Raw genomic sequence first — 6,342 nt, 5'->3', positions numbered from 1 at the left:
CTATTTATTCTCAAACTAACTAGTTATTAAATTACGATTACCTCTCACCCCAGAAGATAGGTGGAAACTTGAGTGGCAAACGGCCAATGTGGGAAATGCCCATCTCATACAGGACCCCACCGAGAGACAGCCTGTATTCTCATTGCCACGCAAAACCTGGTCCGCCATCAATAGGTTAAGATGCTCTCATAACCGCTGTGCCCACATGATGCACAGATGTGACCTTAAAAAGTCGGCGAAGTATGAATGTGGTGCGGTGCAGACCACCGAACATGTCTTCAACGAATGTCCGCTCCATTCATTCCCCAGCGGGATTGATGAGGTTCATATGGCGACCCTCGAGGCCCTAGAATGGCTCGAAAACAATTATCTGTTAAATGTAAACTTTAGTAATTACCAATTCATCGATCGGTGTAAAGATCGTAAATCGTTACAAGTAACTGTCCTTTATAATAGGTATGTTGGATTGCGGGAAAAAAAAATAAAAAACCAAATGATTGTTTTCGTCGCCAATTTTAAGATCCGCTTTACACGCCCTGTCCAGATATTGCTATTCTAATGTGAGTTTGGAATCAGTGAGAGTCAATCTGGAATCGTTCCATTAAATTTTTTGAACTCGGGTTTAATCTGGCATCCTTCCATTACATTTTGGGAACTCGGGTGAGTCAAACGACTTCGGAATCAGATTCATCCTCGGAACGAATCATCCCTAAATGATACGTACATGAATAATTGACAAGGTATAAAATAAATCTTTCTAAGAAGAATGAATCTGATTTGTAAATTTATTCAATTGAGTAAGTTGATTAGGGCCGACCTCATTAGTATTCAAGGTGGCTCCTACTCTCTTGTTATGCATGTTCTGCGTAAAGGACGGGAGATAGAACATAGAACATGAATATAGATAAAGATATACAAAGGCGAGCAGATAACAGGCTTTCGTTAAACGTCTGATGAGTTAAATATTTCGTTGATCTGAAACTCAGATGACATGATATTTTTAGGGTAGAAATTATAAACGCTGAACAGATAATACCTAGAAGTGTGATCGATACTAATTCCAGAGAAAACAAATATACATAAATATGCAGGCAGTAACAGCAGTACAAAAAGGATTTTAACCAGCGATTGCTGTGCGTAATTGGAGTAAAACTGTACTTGGGCAACGGGACGAAACCTCGCGAACCCAAATACTTTTTGGCTGAAACAACAAACGCAGGATAAAGCATATCTCGTACAGGTTAAGCAAATCTTAAAACTTTTTCAATAGTTGCAAAATTACTTTGTGGCGTCATTGACCACTTTCAAAAATATGATAACTGGAGGTTAAGAGGAATACGAAAGCCAAAAGTATTTTTGTTCTTACCCCTTCCATCATGATAATCACGCAACTTAATCCGTATGTCTTATCTGCGCGAAGCAAGGAATTGTCAGATAGGAAGCGCCCGGAAACATCTTGTTCCGTTGATGCTTCCGCACGCTTGCTAAAACCCCTTTCAACTGGTGGACGCATGACTGGATTTCAACAGCCAATAATTCTCCAACTTTAGAGATTATTGATTAACATAAATGTTTTATTTGTAAAAAAATTATGTATTTTACTATATTTTTTGAATGCATAAATCATTACAAAACAAACAAAAACTTCCGCATCTCCGGTGCGACAAGTGAGAGGATGTATTACCCGTTCTACGGGTTTATATACAGTTTCCTTTTGATAAAATATTCTTCCACACAAAAGACAAGAAGTTGAAGAGTTGGTTCAAATTCTTTAAATACATATACATAAAGTTGGAAGTTGGAATCCTATTAGTATCTCGCCATTCAAATAGGACTGGCGTAACAGGTAAAACTACCCATCCCGCCGGAAGTGTTAATTATCGAAATCAGTGGATCTGCACTGGTGACTCACTACAAGACTCCACGTCTTTACTAGTACAGAACATATCCAAGAGTCTGGTCTCCATCAACGCGGTGTCAACTCACTGCCCGCGTCTCGACCATTATACCGCCGTCATCGGCGTCTACACATGGTGTAATTCTCATAGGGCTAGAGTCATTTCCTAACTGCTAAACTCCACTGACTCGCAATAAACGCCGCGACACAACACAACATCACCTTTCATTGTCTCACTACAAGATCCCCAAATATCTCTAAGTATATATTTTTGATATTACTGCGACAACAAATATTAAAAAAACTGCATTTGACATTAACAGCTGAACATATGAAGAGACGACGTTGACCAAATCTTCCACAGGGAATATCATGACCCTATGGTTATCTTAGTGTACAATATAAAAGTCTCGTTTAACTCAGATACACCGTTTATTGGTGAATTGAAAATCGTTTCACAAATCACAATAACAACGCGTTACTATGCGAAATACTATGGAATGCAGGCGATATCTAGGTCAAGGTTTCTAGCGCAGTAGTAGTTGACTGAAGACTGAAGACTGAAGACTGAAAACTGAAGACTGAAGACTGAATACTGAATACTAATTGCTTGATGCGTCAGGCTTATTTAAAGAGTCCGACCGATGGCAACAGTAGGTAGGCGAGATCGCAAGTAAAACGGAGACATTCGCTCAGTCTGGGTCCTACTAGAACTTTCGGTGGCGCTGCTATTACGCATAGGCGATAAACTAGAACCTTCTAGTGAGTTAGCGTAATGTGCCAGACCAACTCGCAACGTATTGTCGTAGGTAGCTCTAGACGTCGCGAGTAGGTAGTCACTCGCAAGTAGATAGGTAGGTCGCGTTGTTTACAATTAGTTCTCGGTAGTAACTCGTAAGTAGATAAGTAGGTCGAGTGGTTTACTATCAGCGAGACAATCTGGATTATTCTCTCAGTGGTGTAATGATCAGTGATTGTATTATGCATTACAAATGCATTTGATTTGTTATATTTCTGGTATATATATGATCCAAACATGAGCTTGAGCTACCTTGTACCCTAGATGGAGAATTAATATTAGAAATAAAGTTACTTTCAGCCATAGCACATAAGTAGTCGTCGGACTGCCTATGCAATACTTCTCCTATAGTATTTATATTCATGTCCCCGATCAGTACATATTGTGCATAATCCTTAGTTTTTTTTAACTCACCAATAAGATTTTCCAGGAAATCTTGGATATCATTGAACGATGGTGATCGGTAGATAGCTAGGATACCTAAATTCTCATTAATGTTGATTTTTAAACAATTACACTGATTTATGTTTATTTCTTGTACTAAGGAATTTAATGTGTTGTCGATATATACTACTACTCCGCTATTTTGGTTAATAAGCGATGTTGTATGGTATTCGTTATAGCCTGAAATTTGTTTGGCTATGTATGAATCATTTAACCTGCATTCAGTGAGAATTAGTATATGGAACTTTACCACAGCTTTTATTTCTTCCAAAAATATAAGAAAATCATCCAAGTTTCCCATTGTTCTAATATTTTGATGAACAATATTAATCCTATTAGATTCCCAATTAAATTGCATAATTTTGTTAATGTTTTCAAAAATTATTTCAGTATTTGGCACTAAGATACTATCGATTTCATGTTGAAGATCGTTTATTACCATTAGAATTCAAAAATTAATTGTTGTTTTATGGGTAAAGTTTTAAAACAGTATTTTATTATCATATAAATACTTATAGTACGAAATATGTAGCGACAAAACTGTAAACAAAATGATGTAGTTAGGAAAAATAAAATATATCTGAGTACGAAACAATATCTGAAATAAAATCCAGGAAATAAATAACGTATGTAGTTAGTGTGTGGCATTTTCTCTTTCAAAAGACAGTAAAAAGTAGTATAAGTATGAAAAATAAGTAATATCTGGGTTATATAAAATATGTTGATTAGAGTTCTCTTTTGCCGAATTATTAGTAATATTACTAATAAATCAAATAATAATCTTATAATAAGTGTAGTTACCATTCTAGAGAGAATAAAGATTAAAATTAAAGTTAAAATTAAAATTAGGATTAAAATTATTCCAGTACAAATTGGAGTTATGCAAAAACCTAGGTGTTCATATAATATAGTGCTGTTATGTAATAGAGTATGAAATGGCGATATAAAGCGGTAGTCAGTAGTTTTATCACGATAATTAGAATAAAGAGCAGGTAGTCAGAGCTTCGGTATAGCTTGTTCTGAGTCTATTAATATAGGTCGAGAAGAGTCATCTTTTTTCATGTAGATTAGACCTGCTTTCGTCCAGACGTACCTATATTTACATTCAGTCGCACGTTGGCGAGCTAGATACCAAAGCCGTTTGCCTTTAGACGTGAGGAGTTCTGAGACGTATATGGGTGTAATGGGGCCAAACAATCCGATTGTTACCGTGTTTAATTTGTCCCCAAACTTTTCGCAAGACCTGTTATATTTTTTTTATAGCATTAAGGAGCTCCTCTTTTAAAGGTATTGAATTAAAATTAATTACCACTGACCTAGGTTTAACTGTTGGAGGAATATTTTTGTTTCTTTGTGATACTCTATATATATTATAAATATCATTTGTATTTAGTTGGCAGTCTACTATTTTACTGGTGTTGAATATAATGTCTTTTAAGGTTTGTGATGTTTCCTCTTTGAATTCTGGAAGCCCTCGAAGTTCCAAACAGGTATTGTTAAATCGTCTGTTCCTGTTTTCTTGGTCAATCTCGATCGCTATTATTCTTTTTTCTAGGTCTTCATTTCGTTCTGTCAAGAGACAAATTTTTGAAGTGAAACTTCTTTACCCGCGTCATGCAATTTCGAGTACCGGAGTAAAACCAACTCATGACCGAAACGAAAATGCGGGACCGATTAAAGTTCATTTGATCTAGTCAAAGTTTTGAAGTAAAATATAAATGCTTCTTAGCTCATCTCGACAACTGGCGTTGGTGGTGTAATGGTCAGCGTAGTTGCTTTCCAAGCAGTTGATCCGAGTTCGATTCTCGGCCATCGCACATTATTTTTTTGTTTTTAACGCCTTTTTTTTTTTCAATGGTTGACCATAATATCAATCCACTAAGTAATATTTTAGGCCTGTAGCATACTTGAAAAGTTAAAGAATGATATAAAATTTTTTATGATGTTAACGATAAAAAAATAAAAAAAAACATAAAATTACCATAAAAAATGGGCCAACGGCACGCGGTGTTCCCAAGCGGTCACCCATCCAAGTACTGACCGCGCCCAATGTTGCTTAACTTCGGTGATCGGACGAGAACCGGTGTGTTCAACATGGTATGGTCGTTGGCAAACGCTAAACAATATTAATTTCTATTCTACCTGCCAATAAATATATGAAAATTAGTATAAAAAAGCCCTAATAATACTGAAAACATTAGCAAGGTGTGTGCGACGTTGATAAAAATAATCATTACATACGCGCTTGAAAAAGATCGTAATTACATCCATAACTTTGCAGGAATTTTTTTTTTCAATGGTTGACCATAATATCAATCCACTAAGTAATATTTTAGGCCTGTAGCATACTTGAAAAGTTAAAGAATTTTATGATATTATTAATGATAGTAACGATAAAAAAATAAAAAAAAACATGAAATTACCATAAAAAATGGGCCAACGGCACGCGGTGTTCCCAAGCGGTCACCCATCCAAGTACTGACCGCGCCCAATGTTGCTTAACTTCGGTGATCGGACGAGAACCGGTGTGTTCAACATGGTATGGTCGTTGGCAAACGCTAAACAATATTAATTTCTATTCTACCTGCCAATAAATATATGAAAATTAGTATAAAAAAGCCCTAATAATACTGAAAACATTAGCAAGGTGTGTGCGACGTTGATAAAAATAATCATTACATACGCGCTTGAAAAAGATCGTAATTACATCCATAACTTTGCAGGAATTTTTTTTTTCAATGGTTGACCATAATATCAATCCACTAAGTAATATTTTAGGCCTGTAGCATACTTGAAAAGTTAAAGAATTTTATGATATTATTAATGATAGTAACGATAAAAAAATAAAAAAAAACATGAAATTACCATAAAAAATGGGCCAACGGCACGCGGTGTTCCCAAGCGGTCACCCATCCAAGTACTGACCGCGCCCAATGTTGCTTAACTTCGGTGATCGGACGAGAACCGGTGTGTTCAACATGGTATGGTCGTTGGCAAACGCTAAACAATATTAATTTCTACTCTACCTGCCAATAAATATATGAAAATTAGTATAAAAAAGCCCTAATAATACTGAAAACATTAGCAAGGTGTATGCGACGTTGATAAAAATAATCATTACATACGCGCTTGAAAAAGATCGTAATTACATCCATAACTTTGCAGGAATTTTTTGAAGTGAAACTTCTTTACGCGCGTCATG

General features: G+C 36.0%; 3 non-coding genes across 3 annotated transcripts; all 3 read right to left on the bottom strand.

Annotated features, from left to right (window-relative positions):
• Positions 1-5,132: 5,132 nt before the first annotated feature.
• Positions 5,133-5,251, bottom strand: LOC149412732 (5S ribosomal RNA). Its single transcript, XR_016304357.1, has one exon. It is a non-coding gene; the product is annotated as a 5S ribosomal RNA (ribosomal RNA).
• Positions 5,252-5,574: 323 nt separating this feature from the next.
• LOC149412731 (5S ribosomal RNA) lies at positions 5,575-5,693 on the bottom strand. Its single transcript, XR_016304346.1, has one exon. It is a non-coding gene; the product is annotated as a 5S ribosomal RNA (ribosomal RNA).
• A 323-nt stretch (positions 5,694-6,016) lies between these two features.
• On the bottom strand, positions 6,017-6,135 carry LOC149412730 (5S ribosomal RNA). Its single transcript, XR_016304334.1, has one exon. It is a non-coding gene; the product is annotated as a 5S ribosomal RNA (ribosomal RNA).
• Between the last annotated feature and the right edge of the window lie 207 nt (positions 6,136-6,342).

Source organism: Hesperophylax consimilis, chromosome 22 (genome assembly GCF_061612785.1).
Source record: "Hesperophylax consimilis isolate HC1 chromosome 22, BYU_Hcon_1.0, whole genome shotgun sequence".
Taxonomy (NCBI): domain Eukaryota; kingdom Metazoa; phylum Arthropoda; class Insecta; order Trichoptera; family Limnephilidae; genus Hesperophylax; species Hesperophylax consimilis.
The sequence above is the reverse complement of the archived record's forward strand: the minus strand, read 5'-3'. Positions and strand labels throughout refer to the sequence as shown.